Source organism: Littorina saxatilis, linkage group LG6 (assembly GCF_037325665.1).
Source record: "Littorina saxatilis isolate snail1 linkage group LG6, US_GU_Lsax_2.0, whole genome shotgun sequence".
Taxonomy (NCBI): domain Eukaryota; kingdom Metazoa; phylum Mollusca; class Gastropoda; order Littorinimorpha; family Littorinidae; genus Littorina; species Littorina saxatilis.
In genome coordinates this window covers 1,250,133-1,267,956 of record NC_090250.1, presented here as the reverse complement: position 1 = coordinate 1,267,956, position 17,824 = coordinate 1,250,133, and the positions used below count along the sequence as shown (strand labels likewise).

The 17,824-nt window shown below is 43.2% G+C and overlaps 1 long non-coding RNA gene across 1 annotated transcript; it reads right to left on the bottom strand.

Annotated features, from left to right (window-relative positions):
- Nucleotides 1–8,111: 8,111 nt before the first annotated feature.
- On the bottom strand, nucleotides 8,112–16,211 carry LOC138968236 (uncharacterized). Its single transcript, XR_011456111.1, has 3 exons — nucleotides 15,885–16,211; nucleotides 10,999–11,175; nucleotides 8,112–9,147 (listed from the first exon to the last, which is right to left on the bottom strand). It is a non-coding gene; the product is annotated as an uncharacterized lncRNA (long non-coding RNA).
- Nucleotides 16,212–17,824: the final 1,613 nt, after the last annotated feature.

Genomic DNA, 17,824 nt, shown 5'->3' with positions numbered 1-17,824 from the left:
GTATGTGCGTATGAGTGTGTGTTTTGTGTGTATGAGATTTGTGTGAGTCAATGTGTGAGTGTGTGTGTGTGTGTGTGTGTGTGTGTGTGTGTCTGCGGGTGTGTGCGTGCGTACATGCGTGCCTATGTACATGTGAGTGTGTGTGTGTGTGTGTCTGTTTGTATAAGAGAGAAAAAGAGAGAGAGAGAGAGAGAGTGGGTGGGTGGGTGTGTGTTTGTACGTGTGCGTAAGTGTATGTGTGTGTATGTGTGTTTGTTTATATGTGCGTATGGGGGTGTGTTTTGTGTGTATGAAGTGTGTGTGAGAGAGTGAGTGAGTGCGTGTGAGTGAGTGTGTATGTGTGTACGTGTGTAACTTGGGGTATGTGTGTGTGTGTGTGTATGTGTGTGTGTGTGTGTGTGTGTGTGTGTTCGTGTGTGTTTGAGAGAGAGAGAGAGAGAGGGAGAGAGAGAGAGAGAGAGAGAGAGAGAGAGAGAGAGAGAGAGAGAGAGAGAGAGAGGTTTGTCTTTCGCTGGGGTATGCAGTGCCTTGGCGTTGCACATCTACTTAATTTGTTTGTTTGTTTGCTTAACGCCCAGCCGACCACGAAGGGCCATATCAGGGCGGTGCTGCTTTGACATTTAACGTGCGCCACACACAAGACAGAAGTCGCAGCACAGGCTTCATGTCTCACCCAGTCACATTATTCTGACACCGGACCAACCAGTCCTAGCACTAACCCCATAATGCCAGACGCCAGGCGGAGCAGCCACTAGATTGCCAATTTTAAAGTCTTAGGTATGACCCGGCCGGGGTTCGAACCCACGACCTCCCGATCACGGGGCGGACGCCTTACCACTAGGCCAACCGATAAGTTCTATCCACGCAGTAACAAATTCAAAACACAGTGATGTAAGGGGAGGGAGAACTTACACAGGGGAATGTGGGAAGCACGAATGCACCTTCATTTTGAACCGGGTAGATGTAGGGGGTGGAGTGGGGAGTAGAAAGATGGGGGGTGTAATAAAATAGAGGGGAGAGTAGGACAGAGGGTTTAGAGGGCGAGTAGAGAGGGAGGGGGCATGGGTGAGGAAGTGGGGTGAGGGAAGGGTAGGGGTTAAGTGACGTAGATTGGGGGATTTAGCGGGTGAGTGAAACTAGGAGGGGAGAGGGTGGGGTGGGATAGAGGAGGGGGTATGTCTTTGGGTTCAAAAAGGTGGGTGGGGGTCCTTAGAGGGGCATATGGATGAGGGAGTAAGGAAAAGTGAGGGGCTACGAGGGGTGAGTGAGAGTAGAGAAGGAGAGAGACTTCGGGAGGAAAGTGGAGGTACTAGAGGAGCAGATAAGGATGGACAGGGTGGGAGGTATGCAGGGTATTAAAAGGTCTGGAGGGCGAAAGGGGTGGGTATGCTGAGAGAGAAGGGGAGTAACAAGATAGATAGAGAGGGAGATGAGGAGGAAGCGAGAAGCGGAAGAGGGGGTGCGGTTCTTAGAGAGATAAACCAGTACATGTATAGAAAGCGATTGAGACTAGAGGGGTGGGGTGGGGTGGGGATAGGCGTAGACTAGGAGGGGTAGAGGTTGGAGAGGGGTCCGGGTTGGACTGAAAGGTACAAATACTTCAGAGGAAGAAGGTGGATGTGGAGGAGGTTAAATGGGGGAGGAGAAATACAATCGCATTTTAAAAGTATTTGAGGCCCTACTTAATATTTTTCGTTTTTGCTTGTTTAATTGCTCTTTAATTAAAAGACACACACCCAATATCAGTGTACTTTATCCTATGCATGCGCACAGCAAAGAAACCTGCAGGCCTGGAATGCAACCCCATTTTGCACTAGCTTTCAGTGCCAGGTTTCACCCATTCCTTGCAGTCTTCCAAGACGGTTTGCACAGATCGGGGCAGTTGGATTATTTGCTTTTGTGTTCACAATTTCAATAAACACTGAAACTAACACACATACAGGTGTTCTTTCTTTCTTTATTTGGTGTTTAACGTCGTTTTCAACCGTTCAAGGTTATATCGCGACGGACATACAGGTGTGCATGCACACACACACACACACACACACACACACACACACACACACACACACACACACACACACAACCATTTACATGTATATCATTTTAGCACATACTTTACACACAACCATTTACATGTATATCATTTTAGCACATACTTTACACACACACCTAAACACGTGCACACACACACACGCACACAACCATTTACATGTATATCATTTTAGCACATACTTTACACACACCTAAACACGTGCACACATGCACACACACACACACACAACCATTTACATGTATATCATTTTAGCACATACTTTACACACACACCTAAACACGTGCACACATGCACACACCCATTTACATGTATATCATTTTAGCACATACTTTACACACACACCTAAACACGTGCGCACATGCACACACACACTTTACACACACTTACACACTAGCGCACATGCACACACACACACTGACACTGACAAACACCCCCACACACACACTGACACTCATAAACACCCCCCCCCCCCCACACACACACACACGCTGACGTGCTAAAGAAAGTAGAAAATGAGTAAATGTTTTCAGTTTTTAATTGAAAACAAAAAGACTTTTTCAAGAACCCATGTAATCAGTCACTATTGTAAATGCACCTGAGATCTGACTCATAACTATCATAAACAAGAAATTCCTCCGAGGTAGGAAAAACACCCCCGTCAAAGGGAAATAACCTTCTCAGTTGGTGGCAGTGACTGAGTGAGAATGGTTATTTCCCTTTGACCATTAAGATGTCCCTCTATAAGTCCTTGTATAATTTTAATCCACCAATAACTCCCTAACCGTGTGTTTGACTGGTCCCAATTTTTGTTTGTTTGTTTGTTTGTTTATTTGTTGCTTAACGTCCAGCCGACTACGCAGAGCCATATCAGGACGAGGAAGGGGGGGATGAAGGGGGCCACTTGTCAAGCGATTCCTGTTTACAAATGCACTAACCCATTACTTGTGTCCCAGCAGGCTTTAGTAAAACTAAATTAATACCTACTGGAAGATTACCAGTTTCCAGTATGTTAAAATAGGCTTAACCTATCTACTGCTGGACTTACATCAGAACACTAACAGATTAAACTATACATGAATCGCGAGACAAGCGGCAAGAGAAGAGATTTTTGGAAAAAATACAGGTGAATGAGCAAGAAGGCAGAAAAAAGAAAAGAATTCATGAAGAAAAAGAGAGCATGACAGGAAAGAGGAACCAAAAATCTACCTAACAGCAAACTAGAAAGCTCCTGCGGTTCCAAAAACAGGAGGGGCCTTTAAATTAATTTCATAACCGCAGTGCCCCACTGCGTCCCAATTTTTGTAAGGACCGTCTCAGGAATGTATAGAACCTGTTCACCAAGTTTGGTGACGATCGGTCCGTTCATTCTTGAGATCTATATGCGAACCTATACACACCCCTATACCGGGGGTGTAAAAACACCCATCTTCCCCCTAACCCGCGGGGGGTCATGATCCGCTAACTTCGACCATTATTTTTAATAATCACTGAGACCCGGCATGTAACCTCTACCTCTCCTGTATGGGTCAACAAATGTTGCTTCAAATCACAAGACCTTAATTAAGGCTGTCCGCCTTAATTGAGCCCGAAGTCGACTTCGCAAAAACTTCGCAAAGTCATTTGACCGAAAACTCAGTGCTATATCTCCGTGCCGTCAGCTTCGCGAAGCAAATTTCGCGCAGTCAACTTTGGACTGGGTGGCCGAGTGGTAACGCACTTGCGCTCGGAAGCGAGAGGTTGAGAGTTCAACCCTGGATCAGGGCGTTAGCAATTTTCTCCCCCCTTTCCTAACCTAGGTGGTGGGTTCAAGTGCTAGTCATTCGGATGAGACGAAAAACAAAGGTCCCTTCGTGTACACTACATTGGGGTGTGCACGTTAAAGATCCCACGATTGACAAAAGGGTCTTTCCTGGCAAAATTGTATAGGCATAAATAACAAGTCGCGTAAGGCAAAATTACTACATTTAGTCAAGCTGTGGAACTCACAGAATGAAACTGAACGTAGTCCGCCGCTAGTGCAAAAGGCAGTGAAAGTGACGAGCCTGTTTGGCGCTGTAGCGGTTGCGCTGTGCTTCATAGCACGCTTTACTGTACCTCTCTTCGTTTTAACTTTCTGAGCGTGTTTTTAATCCAAACATATCATATCTATATGTTTTTGGAATCAGGAACCGACAAAGAATAAGATGAAATAGTTTTTAAAACGATTTCGGAAATTTGATTTTAATCATAATTTTTATATTTTTAATTTTCAGAGCTTGTTTTTAATCCAAATATAACATATTTATATGTTTTTGGAATCAGAAAATAATGAAGAATAAGATGAACGTAAATTTGGATCGTTTTATAATTATTTTTTTTTTTTACAATTTTCAGATTTTTAATGACCAAAGTCATCAATTAAATTTTAAGCCACCATGCTGAAATGCAATACCGAAGTCCGGCCTTCGTCGAAGATTGCTTGGCCAAAATTTCAATCAATTTGATTGAAAAATGAGGGTGTGACAGTGCCGCCTCAACTTTTACAAAAAGCCGGATATGACGTCATCAAAGACATTTATCGAAAAAAAGAGAAAAAAAAAGTCCGGGGATATCATTCCCAGGAACTCTCATGTCAAATTTCATAAAGATCGGTCCAGTAGTTTAGTCTGAATCGCTCTACACACACACACATACACCACGACCATCGTCTCGATTCCCCCTCTATGTTAAAACATTTAGTCAAAACTTGACTAAATGTAAAAATTTCCACCAAAAAAACCCGTGTGACTTGAAATAATAGGCCGTGAAAAGTAGGATATGCGCCGAAATGGCTGCGATCTGCTGGTCGATGTGAATGCGTGATGTATTGTGTAAAAAATTCCATCTCACATGGCATAAATAGATCCCTGCGCCTTGAGTCCGAGTCTGGAGATACGCGCGCGATATAAGACTTCATATAATAATATTGGACACCCTTTATTAACGTACCAAGCACCACCCCATGAGTATATATGCATTGACCGGCACGGTTGGCCTAGTGGTAAGGCGTCCGCCCCGTGATCGGGAGGTCGTGGGTTCGAACCCCGGCCGGGTCATACCTAAGACTTTAAAATTGGCAATCTAGTGGCTGCTCCGCCTGGCGTCTGGCATTATGGGGTTAGTGCTAGGACTGGTTGGTCCGGTGTCAGAATAATGTGACTGGGTGAGACATGAAGCCTGTGCTGCGACTTCTGTCTTGTGTGTGGCGCACGTTATATGTCAAAGCAGCACCGCCCTGATATGGCCCTTCGTGGTCGGCTGGGCGTTAAGCAAACAAACAAACAAACAAAAAGTATATATGCATTTTCTCTCCTGTATGTGTTACTTTCTTTATTTGGTGTTTAACGTCGTTTTCAACCACGAAGGTTATATCGCGACGACTGTATTTGTTAACATGTGTCTCTTCAAAACACACACCTCTGTGAGTCTAGCACATCTCTGACAACGCTTGCCTTTTCTCTCCTGTATGTTTTAACATGTGTTTCTTCAAAACACCAAAACGGGCAAACCTAGCATCACATTCGGTGCATGCATGCCTTTTATCCCCTGTATGTGTTAACATGTGCTTCTTCAAATTACTAGACTGGGCAAATCTAGCATCACATTCGGTGCATGCATGCCTTTTCTCACCTGTGTGTGTGAACATGTGCTGCTTCAAATTACTAGACTGGGAAAATCTAGCATCACATTCGGTGCATGCATGCCTTTTCTCACCTGTATGTGTGAACATGTGCTGCTTCAAAGTACTTGAATCGGCAAACCGAGCATCACATTCGGTGCATGCATGCCTTTTCTCACCTGTATGTGTTAACATGTGCTTCTTCAAATTACTAGACAGGGCATACCTAGCATCACATTCGGTGCATGCATGCCTTTTCTCACCTGTGTGTGTGAACATGTGCTGCTTCAAATTACTAGACTGGGAAAATCTAGCATCACATTCGGTGCATGCATGCCTTTTCTCACCTGTATGTGTCAACATGTGCCGCTTCAAAGTACTTGAATTGGCAAACCTAGCATCACATTCGGTGCATGCATGCCTTTTCTCACCTGTATGTGTGAACATGTGCTGCTTCAAAGTACTTGAAACAGCAAACCTAGCATCACATTCGGTGCATGCATGCCTTTTCTCACCAGTATGTGTGAACATGTGCCGCTTCAAAGCACTTGAATCGGCAAACCTAGCATCACATTCGGTGCATGCATGCCTTTTCTCACCTGTGTGTGTGAACATGTGCTTCTTCAAATTACTAGACTGGGCAAATCTAGCGTCACACACAGTACATGCATGCCTTTTCTCTCCTGTATGTGTCAACATGTGTTGCTTCAGATGAAAAGACAGTGTGAACCTAGCATCACATTTTGTGCATAAATGCTTTTTCTCTCCAGTATGTGTTAACATGTGTCTATTTAAACTACCAGACAGCGTGAACTTTGCATAACACTCCCTGCATCCATGCTTCTTCTCGCCTGTATGTGTTAACATGTGTCTCTTCAAATTATCAGAGTCTGTGAACTTTGCATCACACTCAGAGCATACATGCTTTTTCTCACCTTTATGTTTATGTTTCAACATACGCTGCTTCACAGTACCAGACCGTGTGTCACTTGTCTCTCTTACTTCTTGTTCCAGCCAGGTGTCACTGTGAGTGTTGACTGTAGTCTGTGTTTCTGGTGTCTGTATCATTTGTTTCAGCCCGGTATCACTGTGAGTTTTGCCTGTAGTCTGTGTTTCTGGTGTCTGTATCTTTCGTTTCAGCCAGGTATCACTGTGAGTGTTGACTGCAGTCTGTGTTTCCAGCGTCTGTATCTCTTGTTTCAGCCAGGTATCACTGTGAGTGTTGACTGCAGTCTGTGTTTCCGGTGTCTGTATCTCTTGTTTCAGCCAGGCATCATTGTGAGTGTTGACTGCAGTCTGTGTTTCTTGTGTCTGTATCTCTTGTTTCAGCCAGGTATCACTGTGAGTGTTGCCAGTAGTCTGTGTTTCCGATGTCTGTATCTCTTGTTTCAGCCAGGCATCATTGTGAGTGTTGACTGCAGTCTGTGTTTCTTGTGTCTGTATCTCTTGTTTCAGCCAGACATCATTGTGAGTGTTGACTGCAGTCTGTGTTTCTTGTGTCTGTATCTCTTGTTTTAGCCAGGTATCACTGTGAGTGCTGACGGCAGATTGTGTTTCTGGTGTCTGTATCTCTTGTTTCAGCCAGGCATCATTGTGAGTGTTGACTGCAGTCTGTGTTTCTTGTGTCTGTATCTCTTGTTTCAGCCAGGTATCACTGTAAGTTTTGACTGCAGTTTGTACTGCTAGTGTTATTATCTCTTGTTTTAGCCAGGTATCACTGTGAGTGTTGACTGCAGTCTGTGTTTCTTGTGTCTGTATCTCTTGTTTCAGCCAGGTATCACTGTGAGTTTTGACTGCAGTTTGTACTGCTGGCGTTATCTCTTGTTTCAGCCAGACATCATTGTGAGTGTTGACTGCAGTGTGTGTTTCTTGTGTCTGTATCTCTTGTTTTAGCCAGGTATCACTGTGAGTTTTGACTGCAGTTTGTACTGCTGGTGTTATTATCTCTTGTTTCAGCCAGGCATCACTGTGAGTGTTGACTGCAGTCTGTGTTTCTTGTGTCTGTATCTCTTGTTTCAGCCAGGTATCACTGTGAGTTTTGACTGCAGTTTGTACTGCTGGTGTTATTATCTCTTGTTTCAGCCAGGCATCACTGTGAGTGACGACTGCAGTCTGTGTTTCTTGTGTCTGTGTTTCTTGTTCCAGCCAGGTATCACTGTGAGTGTTGACTGAAGTCTGTGTTTCTTGTGTCTCTATCTCTTGTTTCAGCCAGGTATCACTGTAAGTTTTGACTGCAGTTTGTACTGCTAGTGTTATTATCTCTTGTTTTAGCCAGGTATCACTGTGAGTGCTGACGGCAGATTGTGTTTCTGGTGTCTGCACCTCATGGTTCAGCCTGGTATCCCTGTTACGAATACGAATACTTTATTATCTCATACAGAGAAATGTCAGTGTGGTGCACATTAAACAAATAATAAGACAACAGATAAAAATACCATACGAAGCATACTACACTCGCGCACGCATATGTACACTAACAGGAATAGTAACATGATTCCAAATAGGTTAAAAGTTTAACGCTAAAAACTATCATTATCACAGGACTAGATATGTCATTGAACAATATTTATCACAGGACTAGTCATTCGAGGGTTATCACACTCATCACAGAAATCAGTGCATATGTTCACCGGCACACATACTAGTTTTAATTAACTTAGGTATTTAAAAAGCCAATTGACTTTGGAATAAAACTGTTCTTAGTTCTGAGCGTGCGGAATCTGGGAGTGCGGAGGCGACGTCCTGAGGGCAGGACCTCAAAGTGGTGAGCGAGCACATGACTACTATCCTGGATGATGCAACGGGCCTTTCGCACCACACGTCGTTCATACAGCACAGTCAATCCTTCCTGTCTCACCCCCACAATCTTACCACATGTGTTCACCACCCGCCCAAGCACATTCTTACTCTTCACACACAGACCTCCATACCAGCAGATGAAAGAGAAAGTGAGAATGGATTCAATGAATGAAGTATAGAATGTTTGGAGGATGCGGCTGTTGATGTTCAGACTTCTGAGCTTTTGTAAGCAGTAGATTCTTGACTGACACTTCTTGTGGATAGCTTTAGTGTTTGAGGAGAAATTTAGTTTGTTGTCAATGACTGTTCCGAGATATTTGTATTCAGTCACTCGCTCAACTTTCACACCATCTATGTACAAATCTGAAACTGTAGCTGGGTTTTTGCGAAAGTCAATAACTAGCTCTTTTGTTTTTGTTACATTTAGGGCTAAATAGTTATCTTTACACCAGGAGCTGAAATTTTGAACTTCAGAAAAATAAACAGAATCAGAGTCAGACAGGTCTTCAAGGGCAGAATCGTCAGAATATTTCACAAGAGGGGTCGTAACAGTGCCTTGACAATCTGTTGAGTCTGACTGCAGCTTGTCCTTGCAATGGCTGCACTGTAGCCACCATAGATTTGTTCTCTGTAGTCACTGCCTCCCCCTCTTGTACTGGAAAAGAAAGGAGACACTGATTATGATCAGTTCATAATACAGTGTTGAACATTTCTTCGTTTAAAAAAAACAAAAACAAAAAATTTTTTAGCAACACTATAATAGCTATGTCATTAAACATCAACCGTAAAACAAGACACTACTTAGTCTGGATTCCAGCATCAAATACATATACATTTTAGCAAAATAACTTAACAATTCCACTTCACGCAGTTTCCTGAAAACTGCGTCATATACGAGATACGCGCATGCGTAGACGGTCATATCACGCGCGTTCAATGGCGGTCGAACGTGTGTCGATTTTTGCACTGACAAAATCGACGTAAATCCGAACTTGTTTTAGTTCATCGCAAGCTATTGTGTTTCTCTTTGGCGCTGAGAGTTGATTGTGTGTTCTTTCAAGTAAGTCTGGAGTAGGCCTATTTGTTATAGTTTTCCTATACTTTTGAGGCCAATACGTCTGACTCTGACCGGCTTCGTGATCGGGGGAAAAAACGGCCACATGGCGAAGATGAAAGGAAGAAAGTTTTTTCCACATGCAAAAAACTGGGACAGCCAGTACTACCCTCGGGGGAGGGGCAGAGCCAGGAGTGCTATGTACTACCCACGGAGAGGCAGGACACAAGGCTACCAGCGAGGCAGGAGCCGCAACTTTCTGAGAAGATCTCAAGATTAAAGCCACAAAGTAAGGTAAGTGATGATTGTACACCGAGTGAAGGAATACACAGACCACTACATTTCAAAGCAGGTAGATTGACAGAATATCTTGAAGAATGGCAAAAAATTACATCAGATGAATTCATACTTGGTATGGTTCAGGGTGCTGAAATACCCATTACTGACTATGATCAGTTGTCAAACATTTCTGCAAGTTCAAATCAGGTCCAAGGAAATCAGCAGAAAGTCATGGATGCAGAAATTCTAAAGCTACTTGATCTTGGTGTCATTGAAAAGAGTGTAAATGAAAAACACCAAGTTATTTCTCCTATCTTTCTTGTCAGGAAACCAGATGGTTCGTTCAGACTGATACTGAATCTAAAGCGATTTAATGAATCGGTTGCATATGAGCATTTCAAAATGGAAAGTTTGACTTCTGCAACAGATATAATAACACCTTGAGTTCCGAAGGTGAATAAATGTTCCATGATGATTACTTCTTGTATTACCAATGTTTTGCTTTGTGATGAATCGGTGTGATTGGAATTTGTTCAAACGACTTTAAAGTCTTGTATATGACGCAGTTTTCGGGAAACTGCGTGAAGTGGAATTAGAAACATAAACGAGTACTTACGTAGGAAGTCGAAGTCGAAGTTTGTGTAGAATTCCACGATGCAGTTTACCGGAACGGAGGAATATACGCCCTCCCTTATTAGTTCCCTCCCTTGCTTGACTTCGAAAGATGACGATATTGTCATCTGTTTGAAACATTACTATGATTACATGTATTGGTTTATGTTATCAGTTGTAACAAATTATTTTATCATCTTTAAGAATACCATAATATGGGGTATTCTCAAGATAAATTTGACAGGTCTTGGTAGACCTGTACTTTAAATTATGACTGTCCACGCATGCGCGTATCTCGTATATTCCTCCGTTCCGGTAAACTGCATCGAGGAATTCTACACAAACTTCGACTTCCTACGTAAGTACTCGTTTATGTTTCTAATCAAATTACAACAACATATTAGCCACTTATGAACAATACCATGAGAATAGAAACACATGTACTTAAAAAAGTCAGCGCAACAACAAGAGCAAGCAGTCTGCAGGAAATTAAGGCACACGTTTTTAGCAGAGTTGTTGAATTTGTTCCTTTTTATGTCTGAGGTGTCTTGCTAGCCTTACCGGCTGACTGTGGTTCCGTCATGTGCCAACACTGCGGTAGGTCTTCAGCCACATCAATCTCTATCTTGACGTCGGACACAACTGATGTGTCCCTTTCCTCCATGTTGTAGAGAGAAGCCAAGGTCCCGGACTGTTCGGTGTTCAAGGCGCTTACGTTCCTGACTGGTCAATGTGCCCCTGTGGAAAAAAAGAAAAACAAAATTTGAAAATCAGGGCAAAAGGCTCACTACATCAAAATTAATGATTATCAAAAAAATCCTTTTTACAAGATACTCTGTCACTTCTTTTTTTTCTCCTTCGCTTCTTCTACTGTTCTAGACATCCACTCCTGTGGCACGCACAAATGCTGCAGTCTTGTTTAGGGCCACCAGGTTTGTTTGCTTAACGCCCAGCCGACCACGAAGGGCCATATCAGGGCGGTGCTGCTTTGACATATAACGTGCGCCACACACAAGACAGAAGTCGCAGCACAGGCTTCATGTCTCACCCAGTCACGTTATTCTGACACTGGACCAACGAGTCCTAGCACTAACCCCATAATGCCAGACGCCAGGCGGAGCAGCCACTAGATTGCCAATTTTAAAGTCTTGTTTAGGTCCACCAGGTCGCCAAACAGCTTCTACTGGGAGGGTCTCATCTGGCCAAGCTGTGCTTCTTTATTCTTCCTTTTTACATTTAGTCAAGTTTTGACTATATGTTTTAAAATAGACGGGGAATCGAGATGAGGGTCATGGTGTATGTGCGTGTGTATGTGTGACCTGAACCTGCCGGACATCGACTGGAAGACTGGCTGCATCAAAGGTAACCAGTACCCCAAGGCAACAAACCAGGCATACCTCACCAAATGCCAGGACGCCGGCCTATTCCAAGCAAACCTTGAACCAACAAGAGACCAAGCAGTGCTGGACTACTTCTTTACAAATAGGCCCAGCCTCATCAGCAAGATCGGTATAATCCTGGGACTGAGTGACCATGACATTGTCAGGGTTGACAGCAACATCAAGCCAGTCAAGGTCAAACCAGTCCCCCGCTCCGTCCACCTGTGGGGCATGGCCGACACCCAAGCAATGAAGAGAGACATAGAGTCCTTTACACAAGACCTGCTGCGTGTCGGCCAGGACAAAACATCAGTCCAAGAAACATGGGACAAAATACACAGCGCCCCTTTGAAGGCGCTCAAAGACCATGTACCCACCAAAGTCTGCTCAACCAAGCACCACCAACCCTGGGTTAACCAAACCATCAAACGCCTCTCCAGAAGAAAGAATCATGCCTTGAAGAGAGAGAAAAGGTCCCAGAGGAGAGCAGACTGGGATCGTTTCAAGACCCTGCAAAAGAAAACCAGGAAGACGTGCAGGTCAGCGCATTCCACCTACGTCTTTCTTTCTTTCTTTGGTGTTTAACGTCGTTTTCAACCACGAAGGTTATATCGCGACGAGGGAAAGGGGGGAGATGGGATAGGGGAAAGGGGGGGGGGAGATGGGATAGAGCCACTTGTTAAGTGTTTCTTGTTCACAAAAGCACTAATCAAAACATTGCTCCAGGGGCTTGCAACGTAGTACAATATATGACCTTACTGGGAGAATGCAAGCTTCCAGTACAAAGGACTAAACATTTCTTACATACTGCTTGACTAAAATCTTTACAAACATTGACTATATTCTATACAAGAACCACTTAACAAGGGTAAAAGGAGAAACAGAATCCGTTAGTCGCCTCATACGACATGAGGGGTGCAGAGAAATAAGGATGTGGAAAAGAAGACTTTTGGTAAGTGAAATAAAGGTGATGGATCCATTCAGGTAGAAATAAGACAACAAGAAAAGAATTGGAAAACTGCAGGGAATAGTAGGGAGAGTTTTCTTGGAAGGAAATATAGGTGAAAGGACTGGTAAGGCAGAAATAAGACAAAAGAAGAGAAGAAACAGAACCGTTAGTCGCCTCTTACGACATGCTGGGTAGCATCGGGTAAATTCTTTCTAGTCCCAACCAATATGGGACTCCCCCTAACCCGCAGGGGGTCCACCTACGTCGCTGACCTTATCTCAGAAGAGGGTAACCTGAAGAAGATGTGGACTTACATCAAGAGTAAGAAATGCGACGCGACAGCGATCCCTCAGTGAAGGCCAACATATTAAACGAACAATTCTGCTCAGTCTTTACTGAGGAAAACAAAACCAGCATCCCGGATCTTGGCGAGAGCCCCCACTCCTCCAATTAACTGACGGATTGAGCTCCAAACTTAAGCATAATTAATTAATTTGGTTGTTCAATCGCCGAAAATGCACCGAAAATGGCGTACGTTGTCAACCATGGGACATCATTTACTACACGAAAGAGTTGTTTCCCTTGCCCCGCTCATACGGACCTTCTTTGACCCATGTAAACGAAATGCATTCGTACAGTTCATCGGAGTTCATTCCGTAACTTCAAAGGGATCTAAAATGACTTGTTATGATTACAAGTGCAGGTTCTACAAATTTGGAGACTTAAATGCCTCTGAATTATGAGCTATGAATTTAACACACTAAAGTTCAAGATGATTACCAAAATTGAGGGCCCCAAAGGGTTTAAAACCGTGATCGTGATTGGCGTTTTTTGACCTTTCTGTGACCGTGATTGCCGAAATTTCCATTTCTGTGATCGTGATGGGACTTTGCCCGTGATCCGTGATGAAAAAAAAATCAAGTCTCGTGATCGTGATCGTGATTTGTTTTCGTGATCGTGATGGGCATTATTGCAAAGCATTTTATTTTCAACGTACATTTTTCACAGCTGTATCACTCTATGATCCTCTAGTCTATTCGTCAAGGAGCCAACTCCGATTGAAGGGAAGCAACAACACATTCAGAAATATGATTTTGACAGCGATTGCTTCCCTTTAAAAGAGATCCAATCAGAAGGCAAATTGCAAAGGTCTTCCAAACTTCATCCAATGGAAGGGCTTCGTGCAAAAGTTTTGAGTGCATTCAGTCAAATTCGAATTCGAAGATCAAACATGGCGTGCAGCGGTACTGTCATCGAACTTCTGTTATATTTTGTGGATTCAAGCCAGACCAAAGCAGGCGGCGAGAATGCCTTCCTTGGTGGAAAGGTCAGGCTACGGGTCGGTCTTTCCGAAGACGAAATAGCAAGCGGTATGTTGATCTATGTTGCTCTATGACTGTTCTGAATGTAGGCAAAGATCTTGAAATTTGTTCAAGATCTTTGAGTTTGAGTGAGATCATTGACATTGTCGACATTGCCACGTCCGGCTGTCACTCGCTCAGTGTGTCCTCGACTGGCTCGAGATCGAGTCTGCGTGTAGCCAAAACCGAAACTAGAAATGTGTTTTTCATCCCAGCAACGTGGACACGCTTGGCATAGATTCTAATTGTCGCTTCTTTGCATTAAGCTTGGATTTATATTAGCGCCTGTAAACTTTAATATCAACAATGGGTTAAATTCAGAAACAATGGCGGGGAGACGTGCCAGTTTGGATCACTTGATCCTCATGTCAAAGACAATCAAAGTCATGTTCGTTGGGGATTTTGTCAGGCATGCTACTTTTCCGGTAGCCTAATTAACGGAAATTCGATAAAGCCGTTTTCAAAATCCGGTAAAGTCAAATTTTTTCCGGTGAAGTTAAAAAATATCCGCAAAAACGATCCGTGTGAATATCGCGCAACGCGACCAGGCGCCGGTCTCAATGAAGCCAGCGCACAGTAGTGTTGTTTTCACCAGTTTGGAGGTGTGTTGAATGGTGGTGGGGGGAGGCTAAAATGGGATTTTTAACAAGATCACAACACTATTACAGCCCGGAAAATGATGCCCAGAATGCACCAGATTGCACAGATTTTAACCGTTTTTTGACAAAATTTCCGGGGGGGCATGCCCCCGGACCCCCCTAGTTGGCTCGCCTGCTTCGCAGGCTCAGGCTTGTGGCTTCGCCACTGGCACTGCGCGCTTCTTTCAGGTAAAACCATTTTTGGCCTGTAGCATTCCTGTTTGTTTTTCAAGGACATGAAACCAGGCGATGGTGTACCCCCATCACACATTCATGTACTTTAATTTCAATCCACCCAATAGTTGGGGAGAAAATGGGTTTTCAAGATTTTGCTCTGGAAATGTCAAATTGTGCAAGTATATATTCATGTGTGTGAGTGAGGGTGTCTGAGTTGAATGTGTATGAGTGTAGACTAGAGAGAGAGAGAGAGAGAGAGAGAGAGAGAGAGAGAGAGAGAGAGAGAGAGAGAGAGAGAGAGAGAGAGAGAGAGAGAGAGAGAGAGAGAGAGATAACGAAATAGAGAGAGATAACGAAATAGAGAGAGATAGAGAGAGAGCGAGAGAGAGAGAGAGAGAGAGAGAGAAAACAATGAAAACAACATTCTTGTTACTGATTACAAATCATGATATGTATTTCTATGTGTGTATGAAAGAGAATTCAAAAAATAATAATAAAAAGTGCAACACTCACTTTGTGTTGAATAAACAATAGATCCAGAGGAGCGAATTACTGTGTGGTTGTGTTTACTTTGACACGTGCTTTCTGTACATGCAACTTTTACCGTGACCGTGATTTGCCACTGGTGTTCGTGATCGTGAAAAAAAAAATCAAGGTAACTGTGATCGTGAAAGCTAAAATTTCCCTTCCCGTGATCGTGATGATACCCCCCCTTTGGGGCCCTCAAAATTCATTAGCCTAATGTAGTAGCCTAATGAGTGTGCTCAATGAAGTTCTCATTAAAATTGATTTTTCGCACACAGATTTTAATTTAAATTGATGGCATTAAATAATTTGTATTTCTCATCATTCGCTGTGAGAGAGAGAAAAGGTAAAGATCGAGAGAGAGCGTCAACCTAGCTTAATGTATCTGTGCGTGCAATGCACGTCGATAAAATCTCACCTTTTGCATCTCCCGTTGTTCACAATCACAGCAAAGAACTAAGGAACGCAGGCTTCTTTTACGCTGTGATGACACACGTGGTCTTCCTTGGTCAGCTCCTATCATTGTGGTCTACGGCCGATAATTCGTACGGCCAGTTGAACAGTGAAGCAGAATGACTTCCCTTCCCTTATTACGTCTTTTTGCCAAAAACTGCCGAAAACAACCCGACGTCGGGCAAATAAGTAATGGAGGCTCCCAGGCTCGAGAACCGAAACTCACAATCATTTCTCAAAACGCAGGTTCCTTTAAAAACAATTTATTTATTCTTTATTTTGCCTGAAATGACAGTTGCGTCCTTCGTGTAGTGATAGTCGCTGTGCGGGGTTCTCAAGCCGAATCAAATAAAGTTATTCTGTTTTAACTTGAATACTGTCTGGGTACATTTGATTTAGCTGCAAAGTGAGAGTGGTGATTCTAGACTGGTTCCAGTGAGAGTGCCAGACAGGTGCGGGATAAAAAAAACCAGAGTGAAAGTGGTGCTGGTGCTACGAGAGTGAGAATGCTGGTGCCAAAGTGTGCATGGTCATTGGTGCCAATATTGTGTATTGAAAAGTCAGTTTTACTGGGTGCTGTTTATACATTTTCATTTATTAAATCATTTTTCAAATTAGGTCTAAGTTCATCCTGAACTCAGTTCAAAATGAGTTCGGCTCATTCTCTCCCTGACAGGATGCCTTGAGTTTCCTTGTCTGGCAAGGAAACCGATCATGTTTGTTTGTTTTTTAAACATATTTAGAGCTTTTTGTAATGTATTATTGATATAAGCAGATTCGCGATCGTCGATAATGATTTTTCAGGGTGTTCTGTAATTTTTAAATGACAAAGGAATTGATATGTAAGCCAAGCGAGCTATTTTTTGCGGCTGTATTTACTGTGCAAACAACTCTAAATAATTATGGCAAAAGTGTCACGTGATAATCAACCGTTTGGTTTCGGCGCTCACTGGAGCAGACAATTTTTCTGTAACAAGTTGACAGTGATGAAACCATATATTACGGTCTCCTTCCGGCAGCAGTCCCAAAATTTTGACTTGTTTTGACCTTAGAACGATGTCTTTATCATAACTGTGAAGAACAGAACGGAGATCACTGTCGAAGTCGGCCAATCTGCAATCATTTTCGTCTCGCGAACACTGATCTCAAATTTAGATCAGTACTCGCGAAAAACATATGGGAGATAACTCTGTATTCCTAGTTTTGATAGATTTGCGTAGGACTGTAGCGTCCGGTCAGAGAGACAACTGGCAATAGCTGTGGAGCGATGCTTATCAGCATGGTGCACGGGAGTGCATCTTACGTGTTTGTGTCTGTCTGTGTATTCTGTGCGATGGAAGTGTGAGTGGTGCATGGAACACACATACACACATATAATTACACACACACACATCCACATACGCATTGCTAACACACTTGCGCACACATACCCATACACACAAATATCTATGTGAATCCAAAAAATGGTTTTATTACAGTGTAACCCCCCTTTAAAGACCGCCCAATTTAAGACTCAAGACTCAAAGATTTTAATGTCCTTATAAAACAAGGAAAAGTGTCTCGCAGTGTCAGGCGGTTTAAAACACGAAAAACCCATCTCATTCACTGACAGTTCGAAATTTCACTAAAAAGATCCACAACATTCTTAGCAATCACTCATGGATCATACACCCACATTAACACACGCACGGCACAGGCACACAGGCTCTCCCGCACACACACAAACACACACACACACACACTGAGGCACACACTAACTATCTTCCTCTGTATGCTCTCCCTCCCTTTTAAAGCCTCACTCCGCCTCACATGAGGTTTACAGAATGATGAAATCTTTCATGAAATAAGCAATTCTAACCTTACACTTGCACTAGCATTTAACAGCATTAAATGACACAGTTCATT